The sequence below is a fragment of the Ovis canadensis genome, chromosome 5 (genome assembly GCF_042477335.2).
Source record: "Ovis canadensis isolate MfBH-ARS-UI-01 breed Bighorn chromosome 5, ARS-UI_OviCan_v2, whole genome shotgun sequence".
Taxonomy (NCBI): Eukaryota; Metazoa; Chordata; class Mammalia; order Artiodactyla; family Bovidae; genus Ovis; species Ovis canadensis.
This window is the reverse complement of record NC_091249.1, coordinates 9,454,347-9,481,832: the sequence shown is the minus strand read 5'-3', so window position 1 is coordinate 9,481,832 and position 27,486 is coordinate 9,454,347.

Sequence of the window (27,486 nt, the reverse complement as noted above, 5' to 3'; positions counted from 1 at the left end):
TCCAAAGGGTCCTTCACACCCTTGCTGCAACTCAAGAAGTTCCCCGACATACCCGTCTCCACTCGAGAGGAAGCACGTGGGGTCCCTCACACATCCAGGGGAGCCACGTTTCCGCCTCCTAGCTCGAGATGAGGGATCCTTTCCCTGTTTCGTAGGGAAAGAATTCCCGGCGTTCCCGTCGCATCTCCAGAGGAGGCGCTCTCCACAGGAAAGGCGAGAGGAACTCCAGGGTCGTGCCACAATTCCAAGAGTCTCCCAGATGTGTCAGTCCATTCCAGAGGAACCTGTTTTCCCTGCACTGCCTTGACGTTCAAGCCGAGGATCGACTCCCACCACGTGTGCACGTGGGACAGCCCTGTGGGAAAGCCTCGTGGGAAAGCCTCGTGGGAAAGACTCGAGGGAAAACCATAGATCCTTTGATCCACGCGGCGGACTGCGTGACACTGCTGCTACCGCTCTGGAGGAAAGCGCAAGTGCATGCCCGCATTCGAGACGAGGACTGACTCCCCTGGGGAGACTCCAGAAGTACCCCAAGATCCATGTCAGCACTGGAGAGGAATCCTCAGGTTCCGGCCCCGACTCCACACAAGGTCTTAGGCCCCGGCATCGACAGGAGAGGAATCCCGAGAGGCCCCCGAGGAACTCGCATGGGGACTGGCCTTTCCTGAGGCCACCAGAGCGGGTCCCTGAGGTCCCCGTCGTAAGTCGAGAGCACCTGCCGCAACTCGAGAAAATCCAGGAGGTTTTGCCCTCCAGGCGAGATGAGGCCCATTTCCGCTGAGGCTTCTCGAGGCTAATCACGTCTAACCACTGGAACTTCCAAAGGGTCCTTCACACCCTTGCTGCAACTCAAGAATTTCCCCGACATACCCGTCTCCACTCGAGAGGAAGCACGTGGGGTCCCGCACACATCCAGGGGAGCCCCGTTTCCGCCTCCTAGCTCGAGATGAGGGATCCTTTCCCTGTTTCGTAGGGAAAGAATTCCCGGCGTTCCCGTCGCATCTCAAGAGGAGGCGCTCTCCACAGGAAAGGCGAGAGGAACTCCAGGGTCGTGCCACCATTCCAAGAGTCCCCCAGATGTGTCAGTCCATTCCAGAGGAACCTGTTTTCCCTGCACTGCCTTGACGTTCAAGCCGAGGATCGACTCCCACCACGTGTACACGTGGGACAGCCCTGTGGGAAAGCCTCGTGGGAAAGCCTCGTGGGAAAGACTCGAGGGAAAACCATAGATCCTTTGATCCACGCGGCGGACTGCGTGACACTGCTGCTACCGCTCTGGAGGAAAGCGCAAGTGCATGCCCGCATTCGAGACGAGGACTGACTCCCCTGGGGAGACTCCAGGAGTACCCCAAGATCCATGTCAGCACTGGAGAGGAATCCTCAGGTTCCGGCCCCGACTCCACATAAGGTCTTAGGCCCCGGCATCGACGGGAGAGGAATCCCGAGACGCCCCCGAGGAACTCGCATGGGGACTGGCCTTTCCTGAGGCCACCAGAGCGGGTCCCTGAGGTCCCCGTCGTAAGTCGAGAGCACCTGCCGCAACTCGAGAAAATCCAGGAGGTTTTGCCCTCCAGGCGAGATGAGGCCCATTTCCGCTGAGGCTTCTCGAGGCTAATCACGTCTAACCACTGGAACTTCCAAAGGGTCCTTCACACCCTTGCTGCATCTCAAGAAGTTCCCCGACATACCCGTCTCCACTCGAGAGGAAGCACGTGGGGTCCCGCACACATCCAGGGGAGCCCCGTTTCCGCCTCCTAGCTCGAGATGAGGGATCCTTTCCCTGTTTGTTAGGGAAAGAATTCCCGGCGTTCCCGTCGCATCTCAAGAGGAGGCGCTCTCCACAGGAAAGGCAAGAGGAACTCCAGGGTCGTGCCACCATTCCAAGAGTCCCCCAGATGTGTCAGTCCATTCCAGAGGAACCTGTTTTCCCTGCACTGCCTTGACGTTCAAGCCGAGGATCGACTCCCACTACGTGTGCACGTGGGACAGCCCTGTGGGAAAGCCTCGTGGGAAAGCCTCGTGGGAAAGACTCGAGGGAAAACCATAGATCCTTTGATCCACGCGGCGGACTGCGTGACACTGCTGCTACCGCTCTGGAGGAAAGTGCAAGTGCATGCCCGCATTCGAGACGAGGACTGACTCCCCTGTGGAGACTCCAGAATTACCCCAAGATCCATGTCAGCACTGGAGAGGAATCCTCAGGTTCCGGCCCCGACTCCACACAAGGTCTTAGGCCCCGGCATCGACGGGAGAGGAATCCCGAGAGGCCCCCGAGGAACTCGCATGGGGACTGGCCTTTCCAGAGGCCACCAGAGCGGGTCCCTGAGGTCCCCGTCGTAAGTCGAGAGCACCTGCCGCAACTCGAGAAAATCCAGGAGGTTTTGCCCTCCAGGCGAGATGAGGCCCATTTCCGCTGAGGCTTCTCGAGGCTAATCACGTCTAACCACTGGAACTTCCAAAGGGTCCTTCACACCCTTGCTGCAACTCAAGAAGTTCCCCGACATACCCGTCTCCACTCGAGAGGAAGCACGTGGGGTTCCGCACACATCCAGGGGAGCCCCGTTTCCGCCTCCTAGCTCGAGATGAGGGATCCTTTCCCTGTTTCGTAGGGAAAGAATTCCCGGCGTTCCCGTCGCATCTCAAGAGGAGGCGCTCTCCACAGGAAAGGCGAGAGGAACTCCAGGGTCGTGCCACCATTCCAAGAGTCCCCCAGATGTGTCAGTCCATTCCAGAGGAACCTGTTTTCCATGCACTGCCTTGACGTTCAAGCCGAGGATCGACTCCCACCACGTGTGCACGTGGGATAGCCCTGTGGGAAAGCCTCGTGGGAAAGCCTCGTGGGAAAGACTCGAGGGAAAACCATAGATCCTTTGATCCACGCGGCGGACTGCGTGACACTGCTGCTTCCGCTCTGGAGGAAAGCGCAAGTGCATGCCCGCATTCGAGACGAGGACTGACTCCCCTGGGGAGACTCCAGAAGTACCCCAAGATCCATGTCAGCACTGGAGAGGAATCCTCAGGTTCCGGCCCCGACTCCACACAAGGCCTTAGGCCCCGGCATCGACGGGAGAGGAATCCCGAGAGGCCCCCGAGGAACTCGCATGGGGACTGGCCTTTCCTGAGGCCACCAGAGAGGGTCCCTGAGGTCCCCGTCGTAAGTCGAGAGCACCTGCCGCAACTCGAGAAAATCCAGGAGGTTTTGCCCTCCAGGCAAGATGAGGCCCATTTCCGCTGAGGCTTCTCGAGGCTAATCACGTCTAACCACTGGAACTTCCAAAGGGTCCTTCACACCCTTGCTGCAACTCAAGAAGTTCCCCGACATACCCGTCTCCACTCGAGAGGAAGCACGTGGGGTCCCTCACACATCCAGGGGAGCCCCGTTTCCGCCTCCTAGCTCGAGATGAGGGATCCTTTCCCTGTTTCGTAGGGAAAGAATTCCCGGCGTTCCCGTCGCATCTCAAGAGGAGGCGCTCTCCACAGGAAAGGCGAGAGGAACTCCAGGGTCGTGCCACCATTCCAAGAGTCCCCCAGATGTGTCAGTCCATTCCAGAGGAACCTGTTTTCCCTGCACTGCCTTGACGTTCAAGCCGAGGATCGACTCCCACCACGTGTGCACGTGGGACAGCCCTGTGGGAAAGCCTCGTGGGAAAGCCTCTTGGGAAAGACTCGAGGGAAAACCATAGATCCTTGGATCCACGCGGCTGACTGCGTGACACTGCTGCTACCGCTCTGGAGGAAAGCGCAAGTGCATGCCCGCATTCGAGACGAGGACTGACTCCCCTGGGGAGACTCCAGAAGTACCCCAAGATCCATGTCAGCACTGGAGAGGAATCCTCAGGTTCCGTCCCCGACTCCACACAAGGTCTTAGGCCCCGGCATCGACGGGAGAGGAATCCCGAGAGGCCCCCGAGGAACTCGCATGGGGACTGGCCTTTCCTGAGGCCACCAGAGCGGGTCCCTGAGGTCCCCGTCGTAAGTCGAGAGCACCTGCCGCAACTCGAGAAAATCCAGGAGGTTTTGCCCTCCAGGCGAGATGAGGCCCATTTCCGCTGAGGCTTCTCGAGGCTAATCACGTCTAACCACTGGAACTTCCAAAGGGTGCTTCACACCCTTGCTGCAACTCAAGAATTTCCCCGACATACCCGTCTCCACTCGAGAGGAAGCACGTGGGGTCCCGCACACATCCAGGGGAGCCCCGTTTCCGCCTCCTAGCTCGAGATGAGGGATCCTTTCCCTGTTTCGTAGGGAAAGAATTCCCGGCGTTCCCGTCGCATCTCAAGAGGAGGCGCTCTCCACAGGAAAGGCGAGAGGAACTCCAGGGTCGTGCCACCATTCCAAGAGTCCCCCAGATGTGTCAGTCCATTCCAGAGGAACCTGTTTTCCCTGCACTGCCTTGACGTTCAAGCCGAGGATCGACTCCCACCACGTGTACACGTGGGACAGCCCTGTGGGAAAGCCTCGTGGGAAAGCCTCGTGGGAAAGACTCGAGGGAAAACCATAGATCCTTTGATCCACGCGGCGGACTGCGTGACACTGCTGCTACCGCTCTGGAGGAAAGCGCAAGTGCATGCCCGCATTCGAGACGAGGACTGACTCCCCTGGGGAGACTCCAGGAGTACCCCAAGATCCATGTCAGCACTGGAGAGGAATCCTCAGGTTCCGGCCCCGACTCCACATAAGGTCTTAGGCCCCGGCATCGACGGGAGAGGAATCCCGAGACGCCCCCGAGGAACTCGCATGGGGACTGGCCTTTCCTGAGGCCACCAGAGCGGGTCCCTGAGGTCCCCGTCGTAAGTCGAGAGCACCTGCCGCAACTCGAGAAAATCCAGGAGGTTTTGCCCTCCAGGCGAGATGAGGCCCATTTCCGCTGAGGCTTCTCGAGGCTAATCACGTCTAACCACTGGAACTTCCAAAGGGTCCTTCACACCCTTGCTGCATCTCAAGAAGTTCCCCGACATACCCGTCTCCACTCGAGAGGAAGCACGTGGGGTCCCGCACACATCCAGGGGAGCCCCGTTTCCGCCTCCTAGCTCGAGATGAGGGATCCTTTCCCTGTTTGTTAGGGAAAGAATTCCCGGCGTTCCCGTCGCATCTCAAGAGGAGGCGCTCTCCACAGGAAAGGCAAGAGGAACTCCAGGGTCGTGCCACCATTCCAAGAGTCCCCCAGATGTGTCAGTCCATTCCAGAGGAACCTGTTTTCCCTGCACTGCCTTGACGTTCAAGCCGAGGATCGACTCCCACTACGTGTGCACGTGGGACAGCCCTGTGGGAAAGCCTCGTGGGAAAGCCTCGTGGGAAAGACTCGAGGGAAAACCATAGATCCTTTGATCCACGCGGCGGACTGCGTGACACTGCTGCTACCGCTCTGGAGGAAAGTGCAAGTGCATGCCCGCATTCGAGACGAGGACTGACTCCCCTGTGGAGACTCCAGAATTACCCCAAGATCCATGTCAGCACTGGAGAGGAATCCTCAGGTTCCGGCCCCGACTCCACACAAGGTCTTAGGCCCCGGCATCGACGGGAGAGGAATCCCGAGAGGCCCCCGAGGAACTCGCATGGGGACTGGCCTTTCCAGAGGCCACCAGAGCGGGTCCCTGAGGTCCCCGTCGTAAGTCGAGAGCACCTGCCGCAACTCGAGAAAATCCAGGAGGTTTTGCCCTCCAGGCGAGATGAGGCCCATTTCCGCTGAGGCTTCTCGAGGCTAATCACGTCTAACCACTGGAACTTCCAAAGGGTCCTTCACACCCTTGCTGCAACTCAAGAAGTTCCCCGACATACCCGTCTCCACTCGAGAGGAAGCACGTGGGGTTCCGCACACATCCAGGGGAGCCCCGTTTCCGCCTCCTAGCTCGAGATGAGGGATCCTTTCCCTGTTTCGTAGGGAAAGAATTCCCGGCGTTCCCGTCGCATCTCAAGAGGAGGCGCTCTCCACAGGAAAGGCGAGAGGAACTCCAGGGTCGTGCCACCATTCCAAGAGTCCCCCAGATGTGTCAGTCCATTCCAGAGGAACCTGTTTTCCATGCACTGCCTTGACGTTCAAGCCGAGGATCGACTCCCACCACGTGTGCACGTGGGATAGCCCTGTGGGAAAGCCTCGTGGGAAAGCCTCGTGGGAAAGACTCGAGGGAAAACCATAGATCCTTTGATCCACGCGGCGGACTGCGTGACACTGCTGCTTCCGCTCTGGAGGAAAGCGCAAGTGCATGCCCGCATTCGAGACGAGGACTGACTCCCCTGGGGAGACTCCAGAAGTACCCCAAGATCCATGTCAGCACTGGAGAGGAATCCTCAGGTTCCGGCCCCGACTCCACACAAGGCCTTAGGCCCCGGCATCGACGGGAGAGGAATCCCGAGAGGCCCCCGAGGAACTCGCATGGGGACTGGCCTTTCCTGAGGCCACCAGAGAGGGTCCCTGAGGTCCCCGTCGTAAGTCGAGAGCACCTGCCGCAACTCGAGAAAATCCAGGAGGTTTTGCCCTCCAGGCAAGATGAGGCCCATTTCCGCTGAGGCTTCTCGAGGCTAATCACGTCTAACCACTGGAACTTCCAAAGGGTCCTTCACACCCTTGCTGCAACTCAAGAAGTTCCCCGACATACCCGTCTCCACTCGAGAGGAAGCACGTGGGGTCCCTCACACATCCAGGGGAGCCCCGTTTCCGCCTCCTAGCTCGAGATGAGGGATCCTTTCCCTGTTTCGTAGGGAAAGAATTCCCGGCGTTCCCGTCGCATCTCAAGAGGAGGCGCTCTCCACAGGAAAGGCGAGAGGAACTCCAGGGTCGTGCCACCATTCCAAGAGTCCCCCAGATGTGTCAGTCCATTCCAGAGGAACCTGTTTTCCCTGCACTGCCTTGACGTTCAAGCCGAGGATCGACTCCCACCACGTGTGCACGTGGGACAGCCCTGTGGGAAAGCCTCGTGGGAAAGCCTCTTGGGAAAGACTCGAGGGAAAACCATAGATCCTTGGATCCACGCGGCTGACTGCGTGACACTGCTGCTACCGCTCTGGAGGAAAGCGCAAGTGCATGCCCGCATTCGAGACGAGGACTGACTCCCCTGGGGAGACTCCAGAAGTACCCCAAGATCCATGTCAGCACTGGAGAGGAATCCTCAGGTTCCGTCCCCGACTCCACACAAGGTCTTAGGCCCCGGCATCGACGGGAGAGGAATCCCGAGAGGCCCCCGAGGAACTCGCATGGGGACTGGCCTTTCCTGAGGCCACCAGAGCGGGTCCCTGAGGTCCCCGTCGTAAGTCGAGAGCACCTGCCGCAACTCGAGAAAATCCAGGAGGTTTTGCCCTCCAGGCGAGATGAGGCCCATTTCCGCTGAGGCTTCTCGAGGCTAATCACGTCTAACCACTGGAACTTCCAAAGGGTCCTTCACACCCTTGCTGCATCTCAAGAAGTTCCCCGACATACCCGTCTCCACTCGAGAGGAAGCACGTGGGGTCCCGCACACATCCAGGGGAGCCCCGTTTCCGCCTCCTAGCTCGAGATGAGGGATCCTTTCCCTGTTTGGTAGGGAAAGAATTCCCGGCGTTCCCGTCGCATCTCAAGAGGAGGCGCTCTCCACAGGAAAGGCGAGAGGAACTCCAGGGTCATGCCACCATTCCAAGAGTCCCCCAGATGTGTCAGTCCATTCCAGAGGAACCTGTTTTCCCTGCACTGCCTTGACGTTCAAGCCGAGGATCGACTCCCACCACGTGTGCACGTGGGACAGCCCTGTGGGAAAGCCTCGTGGGAAAGCCTCGTGGGAAAGACTCGAGGGAAAACCATAGATCCTTTGATCCACGCGGCGGACTGCGTGACACTGCTGCTACCGCTCTGGAGGAAAGCGCAAGTGCATGCCCGCATTCGAGACGAGGACTGACTCCCCTGGGGAGACTCCAGAAATACCCCAAGATCCATGTCAGCACTGGAGAGTAATCCTCAGGTTCCGGCCCCGACTCCACACAAGGTCTTAGGCCCCGGCATCGACGGGAGAGGAATCCCGAGAGGCCCCCGAGGAACTCGCATGGGGACTGGCCTTTCCTGAGGCTACCAGAGCGGGTCCCTGAGGTCCCCGTCGTAAGTCGAGAGCACCTGCCGCAACTCGAGAAAATCCAGGAGGTTTTGCCCTCCAGGCGAGATGAGGCCCATTTCCGCTGAGGCTTCTCGAGGCTAATCACGTCTAACCACTGGAACTTCCAAAGGGTCCTTCACACCCTTCCTGCAACACAAGAAGTTCCCCGACATACCCGTCTCCACTCGAGAGGAAGCACGTGGGGTCCCGCACACATCCAGGGGAGCCCCGTTTCCGCCTCCTAGCTCGAGATGAGGGATCCTTTCCCTGTTTCGTAGGGAAAGAATTCCCGGCGTTCCCGTCGCATCTCAAGAGGAGGCGCTCTCCACAGGAAAGGCGAGAGGAACTCCAGGGTCGTGCCACCATTCCAAGAGTCCCCCAGATGTGTCAGTCCATTCCAGAGGAACCTGTTTTCCCTGCACTGCCTTGACGTTCAGGCCGAGGATCCACTCCCACCACGTGTGCACTTGGGACAGCCCTGTGGGAAAGCCTCGTGGGAAAGCCTCGTGGGAAAGACTCGAGGGAAAACCATAGATCCTTTGATCCACGCGGCGACTGCGGGACACTGCTGCTACCGCTCTGGAGGAAAGCGCAAGTGCATGCCCGCATTCGAGACGAGGACTGACTCCCCTGGGGAGACTCCAGAAGTACCCCAAGATCCATGTCAGCACTGGAGAGGAATCCTCAGGTTCCGGCCCCGACTCCACACAAGGCCTTAGGCCCCGGCATCGACGGGAGAGGAATCCCGAGAGGCCCCCGAGGAACTCGCATGGGGACTGGCCTTTCCTGAGGCCACCAGAGCGGGTCCCTGAGGTCCCCGTCGTAAGTCGAGAGCACCTGCCGCAACTCGAGAAAATCCAGGAGGTTTTGCCCTCCAGGCGAGATGAGGCCCATTTCCGCTGAGGCTTCTGGAGGCTAATCACGTCTAACCACTGGAACTTCCAAAGGGTCCTTCACACCCTTGCTGCAACTCAAGAAGTTCCCCGACATACCCGTCTCCACTCGAGAGGAAGCACGTGGGGTCCCGCACACATCCAGGGGAGCCCCGTTTCCGCCTCCTAGCTCGAGATGAGGGATCCTTTCCCTGTTTCGTAGGGAAAGAATTCCCGGCGTTCCCGTCGCATCTCAAGTGGAGGCGCTCTCCACAGGAAAGGCGAGAGGAACTCCAGGGTCGTGCCACCATTCCAAGAGTCCCCAGATGTGTCAGTCCATTCCAGAGGAACCTGTTTTCCCTGCACTGCCTTGACGTTCAAGCTGAGGATCGACTCCCACCACGTGTACACGTTGGACAGCCCTGTGGGAAAGCCTCGTGGGAAAGCCTCGTGGGAAAGACTCGAGGGAAAACCATAGATCCTTTGATCCACGCGGCGGACTGCGTGACACTGCTGCTACCGCTCTGGAGGAAAGCGCAAGTGCATGCCCGCATTCGAGACGAGGACTGACTCCCCTGGGGAGACTCCAGAAGTACCCCAAGATCCATGTCAGCACTGGAGAGGAATCCTCAGGTTCCGGCCCCGACTCCACACAAGGTCTTAGGCCCCGGCATCGACGGGAGAGGAATCCCGAGAGGCCCCCGAGGAACTCGCATGGGGACTGGCCTTTCCTGAGGCCACCAGAGCGGGTCCCTGAGGTCCCCGTCGTAAGTCGAGAGCACCTGCCGCAACTCGAGAAAATCCAGGAGGTTTTGCCCTCCAGGCGAGATGAGGCCCATTTCCGCTGAGGCTTCTCGAGGCTAATCACGTCTAACCACTGGAACTTCCAAAGGGTGCTTCACACCCTTGCTGCAACTCAAGAAGTTCCCCGAGATACCCGTCTCCACTCTTGAGGAAGCACGTGGGGTCCCTCACACATCCAGGCGAGCCACGTTTCCGCCTCCTAGCTCGAGATGAGGGATCCTTTCCCTGTTTCGTAGGGAAAGAATTCCCGGCGTTCCCGTCGCATCTCCAGAGGAGGCGCTCTCCACAGGAAAGGCGAGAGGAACTCCAGGGTCGTGCCACAATTCCAAGAGTCCCCCAGATGTGTCAGTCCATTCCAGAGGAACCTGTTTTCCCTGCACTGCCTTGACGTTCAAGCCGAGGATCGACTCCCACCACGTGTGCACGTGGGACAGCCCTGTGGGAAAGCCTCGTGGGAAAGCCTCGTGGGAAAGACTCGAGGGAAAACCATAGATCCTTTGATCCACGCGGCGGACTGCGTGACACTGCTGCTACCGCTCTGGAGGAAAGCGCAAGTGCATGCCCGCATTCGAGACGGACTGACTCCCCTGGGGAGACTCCAGAAATACCCGAAGATCCATGTCAGCACTGGAGAGGAATCCTCAGGTTCCGGCCCCGACTCCACACAAGGTCTTAGGCCCCGGCATCGACGGGAGAGGAATCCCGAGAGGCCCCAGAGGAACTCGCATGGGGACTGGCCTTTCCTGAGGCCACCAGAGCGGGTCCCTGAGGTCCCCGTCGTAAGTCGAGAGCACCTGCCGCAACTCGAGAAAATCCAGGAGGTTTTGCCCTCCAGGCGAGATGAGGCCCATTTCCGCTGAGGCTTCTCAAGGCTAATCACGTCTAACCACTGGAACTTCCAAAGGGTCCTTCACACCCTTGCTGCAACTCAAGAATTTCCCCGACATACCCGTCTCCACTCGAGAGGAAGCACGTGGGGTCCCGCACACATCCAGGGGAGCCCCGTTTCCGCCTCCTAGCTCGAGATGAGGGATCCTTTCCCTGTTTCGTAGGGAAAGAATTCCCGGCGTTCCCGTCGCATCTCAAGAGGAGGCGCTCTCCACAGGAAAGGCGAGAGGAACTCCAGGGTCGTGCCACCATTCCAAGAGTCCCCCAGATGTGTCAGTCCATTCCAGAGGAACCTGTTTTCCCTGCACTGCCTTGACGTTCAAGCCGAGGATCGACTCCCACCACGTGTGCACGTGGGACAGCCCTGTGGGAAAGCCTCGTGGGAAAGCCTCGTGGGAAAGACTCGAGGGAAAACCATAGATCCTTTGATTTACGCGGCGGACTGCGTGACACTGCTGCTACCGCTCTGGAGGAAAGCGCAAGTGCATGCCCGCATTCGAGACGAGGACTGACTCCCCTGGGGAGACTCCAGGAGTACCCCAAGATCCATGTCAGCACTGGAGAGGAATCCTCAGGTTCCGGCCCCGACTCCACACAAGGTCTTAGGCCCCGGCATCGACCGGAGAGGAATCCCGAGACGCCCCCGAGGAACTCGCATGGGACTGGCCTTTCCTGAGGCCACCAGAGCGGGTCCCTGAGGTCCCCGTCGTAAGTCGAGAGCACCTGCCGCAACTCGAGAAAATCCAGGAGGTTTTGCCCTCCAGGCGAGATAAGGCCCATTTCCGCTGAGGCTTCTCGAGGCTAATCACGTCTAACCACTGGAACTTCCAAAGGGTGCTTCACACCCTTGCTGCAACTCAAGAAGTTCCCCGACATACCCGTCTCCACTCTAGAGGAAGCACATGGGGTCCCTCACACATCCAGGGGAGCCACGTTTCCGCCTCCTAGCTCGAGATGAGGGATCCTTTCCCTGATTCATAGGGAAAGAATTCCCGGCGTTCCCGTCGCATCTCCAGAGGAGGCGCTCTCCACAGGAAAGGCGAGAGGAACTCCAGGGTCGTGCCACAATTCCAAGAGTCCCCCAGATGTGTCAGTCCATTCCAGAGGAACCTGTTTTCCCTGCACTGCCTTGACGTTCAAGCCGAGGATCGACTCCCACCACGTGTGCACGTGGGACAGCCCTGTGGGAAAGCCTCGTGGGAAAGCCTCGTGGGAAAGACTCGAGGGAAAACCATAGATCCTTTGATCCACGCGGCGGACTGCGTGACACTGCTGCTACCGCTCTGGAGGAAAGCGCAAGTGCATGCCCGCATTCGAGACGAGGACTGACTCCCCTGGGGAGACTCCAGAAGTACCCCAAGATCCATGTCAGCACTGGAGAGGAATCCTCAGGTTCCGGCCCCGACCCACACAAGGTCTTAGGCCCCGGCATCGACGGGAGAGGAATGCCGAGAGGCCCCCGAGGAACTCGCATGGGGACTGGCCTTTCCTGAGGCCACCAGAGCGGGTCCCTGAGGTCCCCATCGTAAGTCGAGAGCACCTGCCGCAACTCGAGAAAATCCAGGAGGTTTTGCCCTCCAGGCGAGATGAGGCCCATTTCCGCTGAGGCTTCTCGAGGCTAATCACGTCTAACCACTGGAACTTCCAAAGGGTCCTTCACACCCTTGCTGCAACTCAAGAAGTTCCGCGACATACCCGTATCCACTCGAGAGGAAGCACGTGGGGTCCCGCACACATCCAGGGGAGCCCCGTTTCCGCCTCCTAGCTCGAGATGAGGGATCCTTTCACTGTTTCGTAGGGAAAGAATTCCCGGCGTTCCCGTCGCATCTCAAGTGGAGGCGCTCTCCACAGGAAAGGCGAGAGGAACTCCAGGGTCGTGCCACCATTCCAAGAGTCCCCCAGATGTGTCAGTCCATTCCAGAGGAACCTTTTTTCCCTGCACTGCCTTGACGTTCAAGCCGAGGATCGACTCCCACCACGTGTGCACGTGGGACAGCCCTGTGGGAAAGCCTCGTGGGAAAGCCTCGTGGGAAAGACTCGAGGGAAAACCATAGATCCTTTGATCCACGCGGTGGACTGCGTGACACTGCTGCTACCGCTCTGGAGGAAAGCGCAAGTGCATGCCCGCATTCGAGACGAGGACTGACTCCCCTGGGGAGACTCCAGAATTACCCCAAGATCCATGTCAGCACTGGAGAGGAATCCTCAGGTTCCGTCCCCGACTCCACACAAGGTCTTAGGCCCCGGCATCGACGGGAGAGGAATCCCGAGAGGCCCCCGAGGAACTCGCATGGGGACTGGCCTTTCCTGAGGCCACCAGAGCGGGTCCCTGAGGTCCCCGTCGTAAGTCGAGAGCACCTGCCGCAACTCGAGAAAATCCAGGAGGTTTTGCCCTCCAGGCGAGATGAGGCCCATTTCCGCTGAGGCTTCACGAGGCTAATCACGTCTAACCACTGGAACTTCCAAAGGGTCCTTCACACCCTTGCTGCATCTCAAGAAGTTCCCCGACATACCCGTCTCCACTCGAGAGGAAGCACGTGGGGTTCCGCACACATCCAGGGGAGCCCCGTTTCCGCCTCCTAGCTCGAGATGAGGGATCCTTTCCCTGTTTGGTAGGGAAAGAATTCCCGGCTTTCCCGTCGCATCTCAAGAGGAGGCGCTCTCCACAGGAAAGGCGAGAGGAACTCCAGGGTCGTGCCACCATTCCAAGAGTCCCCCTGATGTGTCAGTCCATTCCAGAGGAACCTGTTTTCCCTGCACTGCCTTGACGTTCAAGCCGAGGATCGACTCCCACCACGTGTGCACGTGGGACAGCCCTGTGGGAAAGCCTCGTGGGAAAGACTCGAGGGAAAACCATAGATCCTTTGATCCACGCGGCGGACTGCGTGACACTGCTGCTACCGCTCTGGAGGAAAGCGCAAGTGCATGCCCGCATTCGAGACGAGGACTGACTCCCCTGGGGAGACTCCAGAAATACCCCAAGATCCATGTCAGCACTGGAGAGGAATCCTCAGGTTCCGGCCCCGACTCCACACAAGGTCTTAGGCCCTGGCATCGACGGGAGAGGAATCCCGAGAGGCCCCCGAGGAACTCGCATGGGGACTGGCCTTTCCTGAGGCCACCAGAGCGGGTCCCTGAGGTCCCCGTCGTAAGTCGAGAGCACCTGCCGCAACTCGAGAAAATCCAGGAGGTTTTGCCCTCCATGCGAGATGAGGCCCATTTCCGCTGAGGCTTCTCGAGGCTAATCACGTCTAACCATTGGAACTTCCAAAGGGTCCTTCACACCCTTCCTGCAACACAAGAAGTTCCCCGACATACCCGTCTCCACTCGAGAGGAAGCACGTGGGGTCCCGCACACATCCAGGGGAGCCCCGTTTCTGCCTCCTAGCTCGAGATGAGGGATCCTTTCCCTGTTTCGTAGGGAAAGAATTCCCGGCGTTCCCGTCGCATCTCAAGAGGAGGCGCTCTCCACAGGAAAGGCGAGAGGAACTCCAGGGTCGTGCCACCATTCCAAGAGTCCCCCAGATGTGTCAGTCCATTCCAGAGGAACCTGTTTTCCCTGCACTGCCTTGACGTTCAAGCCGAGGATCCACTCCCACCACGTGTGCACTTGGGACAGCCCTGTGGGAAAGCCTCGTGGGAAAGCCTCGTGGGAAAGACTCGAGGGAAAACCATAGATCCTTTGATCCACGCGGCGGACTGCGGGACACTGCTGCTACCGCTCTGGAGGAAAGCGCAAGTGCATGCCCGCATTCGAGACGAGGACTGACTCCCCTGGGGAGACTCCAGAAGTACCCCAAGATCCATGTCAGCACTGGAGAGGAATCCTCAGGTTCCGGCCCCGACTCCACACAAGGCCTTAGGCCCCGGCATCGACGGGAGAGGAATCCCGAGAGGCCCCCGAGGAACTCGCATGGGGACTGGCCTTTCCTGAGGCCACCAGAGCGGGTCCCTGAGGTCCCCGTCGTAAGTCGAGAGCACCTGCCGCAACTCGAGAAAATCCAGGAGGTTTTGCCCTCCAGGCGAGATGAGGCCCATTTCCGCTGAGGCTTCTCGAGGCTAATCACGTCTAACCACTGGAACTTCCAAAGGGTGCTTCACACCCTTGCTGCAACTCAAGAAGTTCCCCGACATACCCGTCTCCACTCGAGAGGAAGCACGTGGGGTTCCGCACACATCCAGAGGAGCCCCGTTTCCGCCTCCTAGCTCGAGATGAGGGATCCTTTCCCTGTTTCGAAGGGAAAGAATTCCCGGCGTTCCCGTCGCATCTCAAGAGGAGGCGCTCTCCACAGGAAAGGCGAGAGGAACTCCAGGGTCGTGCCACCATTCCAAGAGTCCCCCAGATGTGTCAGTCCATTCCAGAGGAACCTGTTTTCCCTGCACTGCCTTGACGTTCAAGCCGAGGATCGACTCCCACCACGTGTGCACGTGGGACAGCCCTGTGGGAAAGCCTCGTGGGAAAGCCTCGTGGTAAAGACTCGAGGGAAAACCATAGATCCTTTGATCCACGCGGCGGACTGTGTGACACTGCTGCTACCGCTCTGGAGGAAAGCGCAAGTGCATGCCCGCATTCGAGACGAGGACTGACTCCCCTGGGGAGACTCCAGAAGTACCCCAAGATCCATGTCAGCACTGGAGAGGAATCCTCAGGTTCCGGCCCCGACCCACACAACGTCTTAGGCCCCGGCATCGACGGGAGAGGAATGCCGAGAGGCCCCCGAGGAACTCGCATGGGGACTGGCCTTTCCTGAGGCCACCAGAGCGGGTCCCTGAGGTCCCCATCGTAAGTCGAGAGCACCTGCCGCAACTCGAGAAAATCCAGGAGGTTTTGCCCTCCAGGCGAGATGAGGCCCATTTCCGCTGAGGCTTCTCGAGGCTAATCACGTCTAACCACTGGAACTTCCAAAAGGTCCTTCACACCCTTGCTGCAACTCAAGAAGTTCCGCGACATACCCGTATCCACTCGAGAGGAAGCACGTGGGGTCCCGCACACATCCAGGGGAGCCCCGTTTCCGCCTCCTAGCTCGAGATGAGGGATCCTTTCACTGTTTCGTAGGGAAAGAATTCCCGGCGTTCCCGTCGCATCTCAAGGGGAGGCGCTCTCCACAGGAAAGGCGAGAGGAACTCCAGGGTCGTGCCACCATTCCAAGAGTCCCCCAGATGTGTCAGTCCATTCCAGAGGAACCTTTTTTCCCTGCACTGCCTTGACGTTCAAGCCGAGGATCGACTCCCACCACGTGTGCACGTGGGACAGCCCTGTGGGAAAGCCTCGTGGGAAAGCCTCGTGGGAAAGACTCGAGGGAAAACCATAGATCCTTTGATCCACGCGGTGGACTGCGTGACACTGCTGCTACCGCTCTGGAGGAAAGCGCAAGTGCATGCCCGCATTCGAGACGAGGACTGACTCCCCTGGGGAGACTCCAGAATTACCCCAAGATCCATGTCAGCACTGGAGAGGAATCCTCAGGTTCCGTCCCCGACTCCACACAAGGTCTTAGGCCCCGGCATCGACGGGAGAGGAATCCCGAGAGGCCCCCGAGGAACTCGCATGGGGACTGGCCTTTCCTGAGGCCACCAGAGCGGGTCCCTGAGGTCCCCGTCGTAAGTCGAGAGCACCTGCCGCAACTCGAGAAAATCCAGGAGGTTTTGCCCTCCAGGCGAGATGAGGCCCATTTCCGCTGAGGCTTCACGAGGCTAATCACGTCTAACCACTGGAACTTCCAAAGGGTCCTTTACACCCTTGCTGCATCTCAAGAAGTTCCCCGACATACCCGTCTCCACTCGAGAGGAAGCACGTGGGGTTCCGCACACATCCAGGGGAGCCCCGTTTCCGCCTCCTAGCTCGAGATGAGGGATCCTTTCCCTGTTTGGTAGGGAAAGAATTCCCGGCGTTCCCGTCGCATCTCAAGAGGAGGCGCTCTCCACAGGAAAGGCGAGAGGAACTCCAGGGTCGTGCCACCATTCCAAGAGTCCCCCTGATGTGTCAGTCCATTCCAGAGGAACCTGTTTTCCCTGCACTGCCTTGACGTTCAAGCCGAGGATCGACTCCCACCACGTGTGCACGTGGGACAGCCCTGTGGGAAAGCCTCGTGGGAAAGCCTCGTGGGAAAGACTCGAGGGAAAACCATAGATCCTTTGATCCACGCGGCGGACTGCGTGACACTGCTGCTACCGCTCTGGAGGAAAGCGCAAGTGCATGCCCGCATTCGAGACGAGGACTGACTCCCCTGGGGAGACTCCAGAAATACCCCAAGATCCATGTCAGCACTGGAGAGGAATCCTCAGGTTCCGGCCCCGACTCCACACAAGGTCTTAGGCCCCGGCATCGACGGGAGAGGAATCCCGAGAGGCCCCCGAGGAACTCGCATGGGGACTGGCCTTTCCTGAGGCCACCAGAGCGGGTCCCTGAGGTCCCCGTCGTAAGTCGAGAGCACCTGCCGCAACTCGAGAAAATCCAGGAGGTTTTGCCCTCCATGCGAGATGAGGCCCATTTCCGCTGAGGCTTCTCGAGGCTAATCACGTCTAACCATTGGAACTTCCAAAGGGTCCTTCACACCCTTCCTGCAACACAAGAAGTTCCCCGACATACCCGTCTCCACTCGAGAGGAAGCACGTGGGGTTCCGCACACATCCAGGGGAGCCCCGTTTCTGCCTCCTAGCTCGAGATGAGGGATCCTTTCCCTGTTTCGTAGGGAAAGAATTCCCGGCGTTCCCGTCGCATCTCAAGAGGAGGCGCTCTCCACAGGAAAGGCGAGAGGAACTCCAGGGTCGTGCCACCATTCCAAGAGTCCCCCAGATGTGTCAGTCCATTCCAGAGGAACCTGTTTTCCCTGCACTGCCTTGACGTTCAAGCCGAGGATCCACTCCCACCACGTGTGCACTTGGGACAGCCCTGTGGGAAAGCCTCGTGGGAAAGCCTCGTGGGAAAGACTCGAGGGAAAACCATAGATCCTTTGATCCACGCGGCGGACTGCGGGACACTGCTGCTACCGCTCTGGAGGAAAGCGCAAGTGCATGCCCGCATTCGAGACGAGGACTGACTCCCCTGGGGAGACTCCAGAAGTACCCCAAGATCCATGTCAGCACTGGAGAGGAATCCTCAGGTTCCGGCCCCGACTCCACACAAGGCCTTAGGCCCCGGCATCGACGGGAGAGGAATCCCGAGAGGCCCCCGAGGAACTCGCATGGGGACTGGCCATTCCTGAGGCCACCAGAGCGGGTCCCTGAGGTCCCCGTCGTAAGTCGAGAGCACCTGCCGCAACTCGAGAAAATCCAGGAGGTTTTGCCCTCCAGGCGAGATGAGGCCCATTTCCGCTGAGGCTTCTCGAGGCTAATCACGTCTAACCACTGGAACTTCCAAAGGGTCCTTCACACCCTTGCTGCAACTCAAGAAGTTCCCCGACATACCCGTCTCCACTCGAGAGGAAGCACGAGGGGTTCCGCACACATCCAGGGGAGCCCCGTTTCCGCCTCCTAGCTCGAGATGAGGGATCCTTTCCCTGTTTCGTAGGGAAAGAATTCCCGGCGTTCCCGTCGCATCTCAAGAGGAGGCGCTCTCCACAGGAAAGGCGAGAGGAACTCCAGGGTCGTGCCACCATTCCAAGAGTCCCCCAGATGTGTCAGTCCATTCCAGAGGAACCTGTTTTCCCTGCACTGCCTTGACGTTCAAGCCGAGGATCGACTCCCACCACGTGTGCACGTGGGACAGCCCTGTGGGAAAGCCTCGTGGGAAAGCCTCGTGGGAAAGACTCGAGGGAAAACCATAGATCCTTTGATCCACGCGGTGGACTGCGTGACACTGCTGCTACCGCTCTGGAGGAAAGCGCAAGTGCAGGCCCGCATTCGAGACGAGGACTGACTCCCCTGGGGAGACTCCAGAAGTACCCCAAGATCCATGTCAGCACTGGAGAGGAATCCTCAGGTTCCGGCCCCGACTCCACACAAGGTCTTAGGCCCCGGCATCGACGGGAGAGGAATTCGAGAGGCCCCTGAGGAACTCGCATGGGGACTGGCCTTTCCTGAGGCCACCAGAGCGGGTCCCTGAGGTCCCCGTCGTAAGTCGAGAGCACCTGCCGCAACTCGAGAAAATCCAGGAGGTTTTGCCCTCCAGGCGAGATGAGGCCCATTTCCGCTGAGGCTTCTCAAGGCTAATCACGTCTAACCACTGGAACTTCCAAAGGGTCCTTCACACCCTTGCTGCAACTCAAGAAGTTCCCCGACATACCCGTCTCCACTGGAGAGGAAGCACGTGGGGTCCCGCACACATCCAGGGGAGCCCCGTTTCCGCCTCCTAGCTCGAGATGAGGGATCCTTTCCCTGTTTCGTAGGGAAAGAATTCCCGGCGTTCCCGTCGCATCTCAAGTGGAGGCGCTCTCCACAGGAAAGGCGAGAGGAACTCCAGGGTCGTGCCACCATTCCAAGAGTCCCCCAGATGTGTCAGTCCATTCCAGAGGAACCTGTTTTCCCTGCACTGCCTTGACGTTCAAGCCGAGGATCGACTCCCACCACGTGTGGACGTGGGACAGCCCTGTGGGAAAGCCTCGTGGGAAAGCCTTGTGGGAAAGACTCGAGGGAAAACCATAGATCCTTTGATCCACGCGGCGGACTGCGTGACACTGCTGCTACCGCTCTGGAGGAAAGCGCAAGTGCATGCCCGCATTCGAGACGAGGACTGACTCCCCTGGGGAGACTCCAGAAGTACCCCAAGATCCATGTCAGCACTGGAGAGGAATCCTCAGGTTCCGGCCCCGACTCCACACAAGGTCTTAGGCCCCGGCATCGACGGGAGAGGAATCCCGAGAGGCCCCCGAGGAACTCGCATGGGGACTGGCCTTTCCTGAGGCCACCAGAGCGAGTCCCTGAGGTCCCCGTCGTAAGTCGAGAGCACCTGCCGCAACTCGAGAAAATCCAGGAGGTTTTGCCCTCCAGGCGAGATGAGGCCCATTTCCGCTGAGGCTTCTCGAGGCTAATCACGTCTAACCACTGGAACTTCCAAAGGGTCCTTCACACCCTTGCTGCAACTCAAGAAGTTCCCCGACATACCCGTCTCCACTCTAGAGGAAGCACGTGGGGTCCCGCACACATCCAAGGGAGCCCCGTTTCCGCCTCCTAGCTCGAGATGAGGGATCCTTTCCCTGTTTCGTAGGGAAAGAATTCCCGGCGTTCCCATCGCATCTCAAGAGGAGGCGCTCTCCACAGGAAAGGCGAGAGGAACTCCAGGGTCGTGCCACCATTCCAAGAGTCCCCCAGATGTGTCAGTCCATTCCAGAGGAACCTGTTTTCCCTGCACTGCCTTGACGTTCAAGCCGAGGATCGACTCCCACCACGTGTGCACGTGGGACAGCCCGGTGGGAAAGCCTCGTGGGAAAGCCTCGTGGGAAAGACTCGAGGGAAAACCATAGATCCTTTGATCCACGCGGCGGACTGCGTGACACTGCTGCTACCGCTCTGGAGGAAAGCGCAAGTGCATGCCCGCATTCGAGACGATGACTGACCCCCCTGGGGAGACTCCAGAAGTACCCCAAGATCCATGTCAGCACTGGAGAGGAATCCTCAGGTTCCTGCCCCGACTCCACACAAGGTCTTAGGCCCCGGCATCGACGGGAGAGGAATGCCGAGAGGCCCCCGAGGAACTCGCATGGGGACTGGCCTTTCCTGAGGCCACCAGAGCGGGTCCCTGAGGTCCCCGTCGTAAGTCGAGAGCACCTGCCGCAACTCGAGAAAATCCAGGAGGTTTTGCCCTCCAGGCGAGATGAGGCCCATTTCCGCTGAGGCTTCTCGAGGCTAATCACGTCTAACCACTGGAACTTCCAAAGGGTCCTTCACACCCTTGCTGCAACTCAAGAATTTCCCCGACACACCCGTCTCCACTCGAGAGGAAGCACGTGGGGTCCCGCACACATCCAGGGGAGCCCCGTTTCCGCCTCCTAGCTCGAGATGAGGGATCCTTTCCCTGTTTGTTAGGGAAAGAATTCCCGGCGTTCCCGTCGCATCTCAAGAGGAGGCGCTCTCCACAGGAAAGTCGAGAGGAACTCCAGGGTCGTGCCACCATTCCAAGAGTCCCCCAGATGTGTCAGTCCATTCCAGAGGAACCTGTTTTCCCTGCACTGCCTTGACGTTCAAGCCGAGGATCGACTCCCACCACGTGTGCACTTGGGACAGCCCTGTGGGAAAGCCTCGTGGGAAAGCCTCGTGGGAAAGACTCGAGGGAAAACCATAGATCCTTTGATCCACGCGGCGGACTGCGGGACACTGCTGCTACCGCTCTGGAGGAAAGCGCAAGTGCATGCCCGCATTCGAGACGAGGACTGACTCCCCTGGGGAGACTCCAGAAGTACCCCAAGATCCATGTCAGCACTGGAGAGGAATCCTCAGGTTCCGGCCCCGACTCCACACAAGGCCTTAGGCCCCGGCATCGACGGGAGAGGAATCCCGAGAGGCCCCCGAGGAACTCGCATGGGGACTGGCCTTTCCTGAGGCCACCAGAGCGGGTCCCTGAGGTCCCCGTCGTAAGTCGAGAGCACCTGCCGCAACTCGAGAAAATCCAGGAGGTTTTGCCCTCCAGGCGAGATGAGGCCCATTTCCGCTGAGGCTTCTCGAGGCTAATCACGTCTAACCACTGGAACTTCCAAAGGGTGCTTCACACCCTTGCTGCAACTCAAGAAGTTCCCCGACATACCCGTCTCCACTCGAGAGGAAGCACGTGGGGTCCCGCACACATCCAGGGGAGCCCCGTTTCCGCCTCCTAGCTCGAGATGAGGGATCCTTTCCCTGTTTCGTAGGGAAAGAATTCCCGGCGTTCCCGTCGCATCTCAAGAGGAGGCGCTCTCCACAGGAAAGGCGAGAGGAACTCCAGGGTCGTGACACCATTCCAAGAGTCCCCCAGATGTGTCAGTCCATTCCAGAGGAACCTGTTTTCCCTGCACTGCCTTGACGTTCAAGCCGAGGATCGACTCCCACCACGTGTGCACGTGGGACAGCCCTGTGGGAAAGCCTCGTGGGAAAGCCTCGTGGGAAAGACTCGAGGGAAAACCATAGATCCTTTGATCCACGCGGCGGACTGCGTGACACTGCTGCTACCGCTCTGGAGGAAAGCGCAAGTGCATGCCCGCATTCGAGACGAGGACTGACTCCCCTGGGGAGACTCCAGAAGTACCCCAAGATCCATGTCAGCACTGGAGAGGAATCCTCAGGTTCCGGCCCCGACTCCACACAAGGTCTTAGGCCCCGGCATCGACGGGAGAGGAATCCCGAGAGGCCCCCGAGGAACTCGCATGGGGACTGGCCTTTCCTGAGGCCACCAGAGCGGGTCCCTGAGGTCCCCGTCGTAAGTCGAGAGCACCTGCCGCAACTCGAGAAAATCCAGGAGGTTTTGCCCTCCAGGCGAGATGAGGCCCATTTCCGCTGAGGCTTCTCGAGGCTAATCACGTCTAACCACTGGAACTTCCAAAGGGTGCTTCACACCATTGCTGCAACTCAAGAAGTTCCCCGACATACCCGTCTCCACTCTTGAGGAAGCACGTGGGGTCCCTCACACATCCAGGGGAGCCACGTTTCCGCCTCATAGCTCGAGATGAGGGATCCTTTCCATGTTTCGTAGGGAAAGAATTTCCGGCGTTCCCGTCGCATCTCCAGAGGAGGCGCTCTCCACAGGAAAGGCGAGAGGAACTCCAGGGTCGTGCCACAATTCCAAGAGTCTCCCAGATGTGTCAGTCCATTCCAGAGGAACCTGTTTTCCCTGCACTGCCTTGACGTTCAAGCCGAGGATCGACTCCCACCACGTGTGCACGTGGGACAGCCCTGTGGGAAAGCCTCGTGGGAAAGCCTCGTGGGAAAGACTCGAGGGAAAACCATAGATCCTTGGATCCATGCGGCGGACTGCGTGACACTGCTGCTACCGCTCTGGAGGGAAGCGCAAGTGCATGCCCGCATTCGAGACGAGGACTGACTCCCCTGGGGAGACTCTAGAAGAACCCCAAGATCCATGTCAGCACTGGAGAAAAATCCTCAGGATCCGGCCCCGACTCCACACAAGGTCTTAGGCCCCGGCATGGACGGGAGAGGAATCCCGAGAGGCCCCCGAGGAACTCGCCTGGGGACTGGCCTTTCCTGAGGCCACCAGAGCGGGTCCCTGAGGTCCCCGTCGTAAGTCAAGAGCACCTGCCGCAACTCGAGAAAATCCAGGAGGTTTTGCCCTCCAGGCGAGATGAGGCCCATTTCCGCTGAGGCTTCTCGAGGCTAATCACGTCTAACCACTGGAACTTCCAAAGGGTCCTTCACACCCTTGCTGCAACTCAAGAAGTTCCCCGACATACCCGTCTCCACTCGAGAGGAAGCACGTGGGGTTCCGCACACATCCAGAGGAGCCCCGTTTCCGTCTCCTAGCTCGAGATGAGGGATCCTTTCCCTGTTTCGAAGGGAAAGAATTCCCGGCGTTCCCGTCGCATCTCAAGAGGAGGCGCTCTCCACAGGAAAGGCGAGAGGAACTCCAGGGTCGTGCCACCATTCCAAGAGTCCCCCAGATGTGTCAGTCCATTCCAGAGGAACCTGTTTTCCCTGCACTGCCTTGACGTTCAAGCCGAGGATCGACTCCCACCACGTGTGCACGTGGGACAGCCCTGTGGGAAAGCCTCGTGGGAAAGCCTCGTGGGAAAGACTCGAGGGAAAACCATAGATCCTTTGATCCACGCGGCGGACTGCGTGACACTGCTGCAACCGCTCTGGAGGAAAGCGCAAGTGCATGCCCGCATTCGAGACGAGGACTGACTCCCCTGGGGAGACTCCAGAAGTACCCCAAGATCCATGTCAGCACTGGAGAGGAATCCTCAGGTTCCGGCCCCGACCCACACAAGGTATTAGGCCCAGGCATCGACGGGAGAGGAATGCCGAGAGGCCCCCGAGGAACTCGCATGGGGACTGGCCTTTCCTGAGGCCACCAGAGCGGGTCCCTGAGGTCCCCATCGTAAGTCGAGAGCACCTGCCGCAACTCGAGAAAATCCAGGAGGTTTTGCCCTCCAGGCGAGATGAGGCCCATTTCCGCTGAGGCTTCTCGAGGCTAATCACGTCTAACCACTGGAACTTCCAAAGGGTCCTTCACACCCTTGCTGCAACTCAAGAAGTTCCGCGACATACCCGTATCCACTCGAGAGGAAGCACGTGGGGTCCCGCACACATCCAGGGGAGCCCCGTTTCCGCCTCCTAGCTCGAGATGAGGGATCCTTTCACTGTTTCGTAGGGAAAGAATTCCCGGCGTTCCCGTCGCATCTCAAGGGGAGGCGCTCTCCACAGGAAAGGCGAGAGGAACTCCAGGGTCGTGCCACCATTCCAAGAGTCCCCCAGATGTGTCAGTCCATTCCAGAGGAACCTTTTTTCCCTGCACTGCCTTGACGTTCAAGCCGAGGATCGACTCCCACCACGTGTGCACGTGGGACAGCCCTGTGGGAAAGCCTCGTGGGAAAGCCTCGTGGGAAAGACTCGAGGGAAAACCATAGATCCTTTGATCCACGCGGTGGACTGCGTGACACTGCTGCTACCGCTCTGGAGGAAAGCGCAAGTGCATGCCCGCATTCGAGACGAGGACTGACTCCCCTGGGGAGACTCCAGAATTACCCCAAGATCCATGTCAGCACTGGAGAGGAATCCTCAGGTTCCGGCCCCGACTCCACACAAGGTCTTCAGCACCGGCATCTACGGGAGAGGAATCCCGAGAGGCCCCCGAGGAACTCGCATGGGGACTGGCCTTTCCTGAGGCCACCATGGCGGGTCCCTGAGGTCCCCGTTGTAAGTCGAGAGCACCTGCCGCAACTCGAGAACATCCAGGAGGTTTTGCCCTCCAGGCGAGATGAGGCCCATTTCCGCTGAGGCTTCTCGAGGCTAATCACGTCTAACCACTGGAACTTCCAAACGGTCCTTCACACCCTTGCTGCAACTCAAGAAGTTCCCCGACATACCCGTCTCCACTCGAGAGGAATCACGTGGGGTCCCGCACACATCCAGGGGAGCCCCGTTTCCGCCTCCTAGCTCGAGATGAGGGATCCTTTCCCTGTTTCGTAGGGAAAGAATTCCCGGCGTTCCCGTCGCATCTCAAGAGGAGGCGCTCTCCACAGGAAAGGCGAGAGGAACTCCAGGGTCGTGCCACCATTCCAAGAGTCCCCAGATGTGTCAGTCCATTCCAGAGGAACCTTTTTTCCCTGCACTGCCTTGACGTTCAAGCCGAGGATCCACTCCCACCACGTGTGCACGTGGGACAGCCCTGTGGGAAAACCTCGTGGGAAAGCCTCGTGGGAAAGACTCGAGGGAAAACCATAGATCCTTTGATCCACGCGGCGGACTGCGTGACACTGCTGCTACCGCTCTGGAGGAAAGCGCAAGTGCATGCCCGCATTCGAGACGAGGACTGACTCCCCTGGGGAGACTCCAGAAGTACCCCAAGATCCATGTCAGCACTGGAGAGGAATCCTCAGGTTCCGGCCCCGACTCCACACAAGGTCTTAGGCCCCGGCATCGACGGGAGAGGAATCCCGAGAGGCCCCCGAGGAACTCGCATGGGGACTGGCCTTTCCTGAGGCCACCAGAGCGGGTCCCTGACGTCCCCGTCGTAAGTCGAGAGCACCTGCCGCAACTCGAGAAAATCCAGGAGGTTTTGCCCTCCAGGCGAGATGAGGCCCATTTCCGCTGAGGCTTCTCGAGGCTAATCACGTCTAACCACTGGAACTTCCAAAGGGTCCTTCACACCCTTGCTGCAACTCAAGAAGTTCCCCGACATACCCGTCTCCACTCGAGAGGAAGCACGTGGGGTCCCGCACACATCCAGGGGAGCCCCGTTTCCGCCTCCTAGCTCGAGATGAGGGATCCTTTCCCTGTTTCGTAGGGAAAGAATTCCCGGCGTTCCCGTCGCATCTCAAGAGGAGGCGCTCTCCACAGGAAAGGCGAGAGGAACTCCAGGGTCGTGCCACCATTCCAAGAGTCCCCAGATGTGTCAGTCCATTCCAGAGGAACCTTTTTTCCCTGCACTGCCCTGCCGTTCAAGCCGAGGATCCACTCCCACCACGTGTGCACGTGGGACAGCCCTGTGGGAAAGCCTCGTGGGAAAGCTTCGTGGGAAAGACTCGAGGGAAAACCATAGATCTTTTGATCCACGCGGCGGAATGCGTGACACTGCTGCTACCGCTCTGGAGGAAAGCGCAAGTGCATGCCCGCATTCGAGAAGAGGACTGACTCCCCTGGGGAGACTCCAGAAGTACCCCAAGATCCATGTCAGCACTGGAGAGGAATCCTCAGGTTCCGGCCCCGACTCCACACAAAGTCTTAGGCCCCGGCATCGAAGGGAGAGGAATCCTGAGAGGCCCCCGAGGAACTCGCATGCGGACTGGCCTTTCCTGAGGCCACCATGGCGGGTCCCTGAGGTCCCCGTCGTAAGTCGAGAGCACCTGCCGCAACTCGAGAACATCCAGGAGGTTTTGCCCTCCAGGCGAGATGAGGCCCATTTCCGCTGAGGCTTCTCGAGGCTAATCACGTCTAACCACTGGAACTTCCAAAGGGTCCTTCACACCCTTGCTGCAACTCAAGAAGTTCCCCGACATACCCGTCTCCACTCGAGAGGAATCACGTGGGGTCCCGCACACATCCAGGGGAGCCCCGTTTCCGCCTCCTAGCTCGAGTTGAGGGATCCTTTCCCTGTTTCGTAGGGAAAGAATTCCCGGCGTTCCCGTCGCATCTCAAGAGGAGGCGCTCTCCACAGGAAAGGCGAGAGGAACTCCAGGGTCGTGCCACCATTCCAAGAGTCCCCCAGATGTGTCAGTCCATTCCAGAGGAACCTGTTTTCCCTGCACTGCCTTGACGTTCAAGCCGAGGATCGACTCCCACCACGTGTGCACGTGGGACAGCCCTGTGGGAAAGCCTCGTGGGAAAGCCTCGTGGGAAAGACTCGAGGGAAAACCATAGATCCTTTGATCCACGCGGCGGACTGCGTGACACTGCTGCTACCGCTCTGGAGGAAAGCGCAAGTGCATGCCCGCATTCGAGACGAGGACTGACTCCCCTGGGGAGACTCCAGAAGTACCCCAAGATCCATGTCAGCACTGGAGAGGAATCCTCAGGTTCCGGCCCCGACTCCACACAAGGTCTTAGGCCCCGGCATCGACGGGAGAGGAATCCCGGGAGGCCCCTGAGGAACTCGCATGGGGACTGGCCTTTCCTGAGGCCACCAGAGCGGGTCCCTGAGGTCCCCACCGTAAGTCGAGAGCACCTGCCGCAACTCGAGAAAATCCAGGATGTTTTGCCCTCCAGGCGAGATGAGGCCCATTTCCGCTGAGGCTTCTCGAGGCTAATCACATCTAACCGCTGGAACTTCCAAAGGGTCCTTCACACCATTGCTGCAACTCAAGCAGTTCCGCGACATACCCGTCTCCACTCGAGAGGAAGCAGGTGGGGTCCCGCACCCATCCAGGGGAGCCCCGTTTCCGCCTCCTAGCTCGAGATGAGGGATCCTTTCCCTGTTTCGTAGGGAAAGAATTCCCGGCGTTCCCGTCGCATCTCAAGAGGTGGCGCTCTCCACAGGAAAGGCGAGAGGAACTCCAGGGTCGTGTCACCATTCCAAGAGACCCCCAGATGTGTCAGTCCATTCCAGAGGAACCTGTTTTCCCTGCACTGCCTGACGTTCAAGCCGAGGATCGACTCCCACCACGTGTGCACGTGGGACAGCCCTGTGGTAAAGCCTCGTGGGAAAGCCTCGTGGGAAAGACTCGAGGGAAAACCATAGATCCTTTGATCCACGCGGCGGACTGCGTGACACTGCTGCTACCGCTCTGGAGGAAAGCGCAAGTGCATGTCCGCATTCGAGACGAGGACTGACTCCCCTGGGGAGA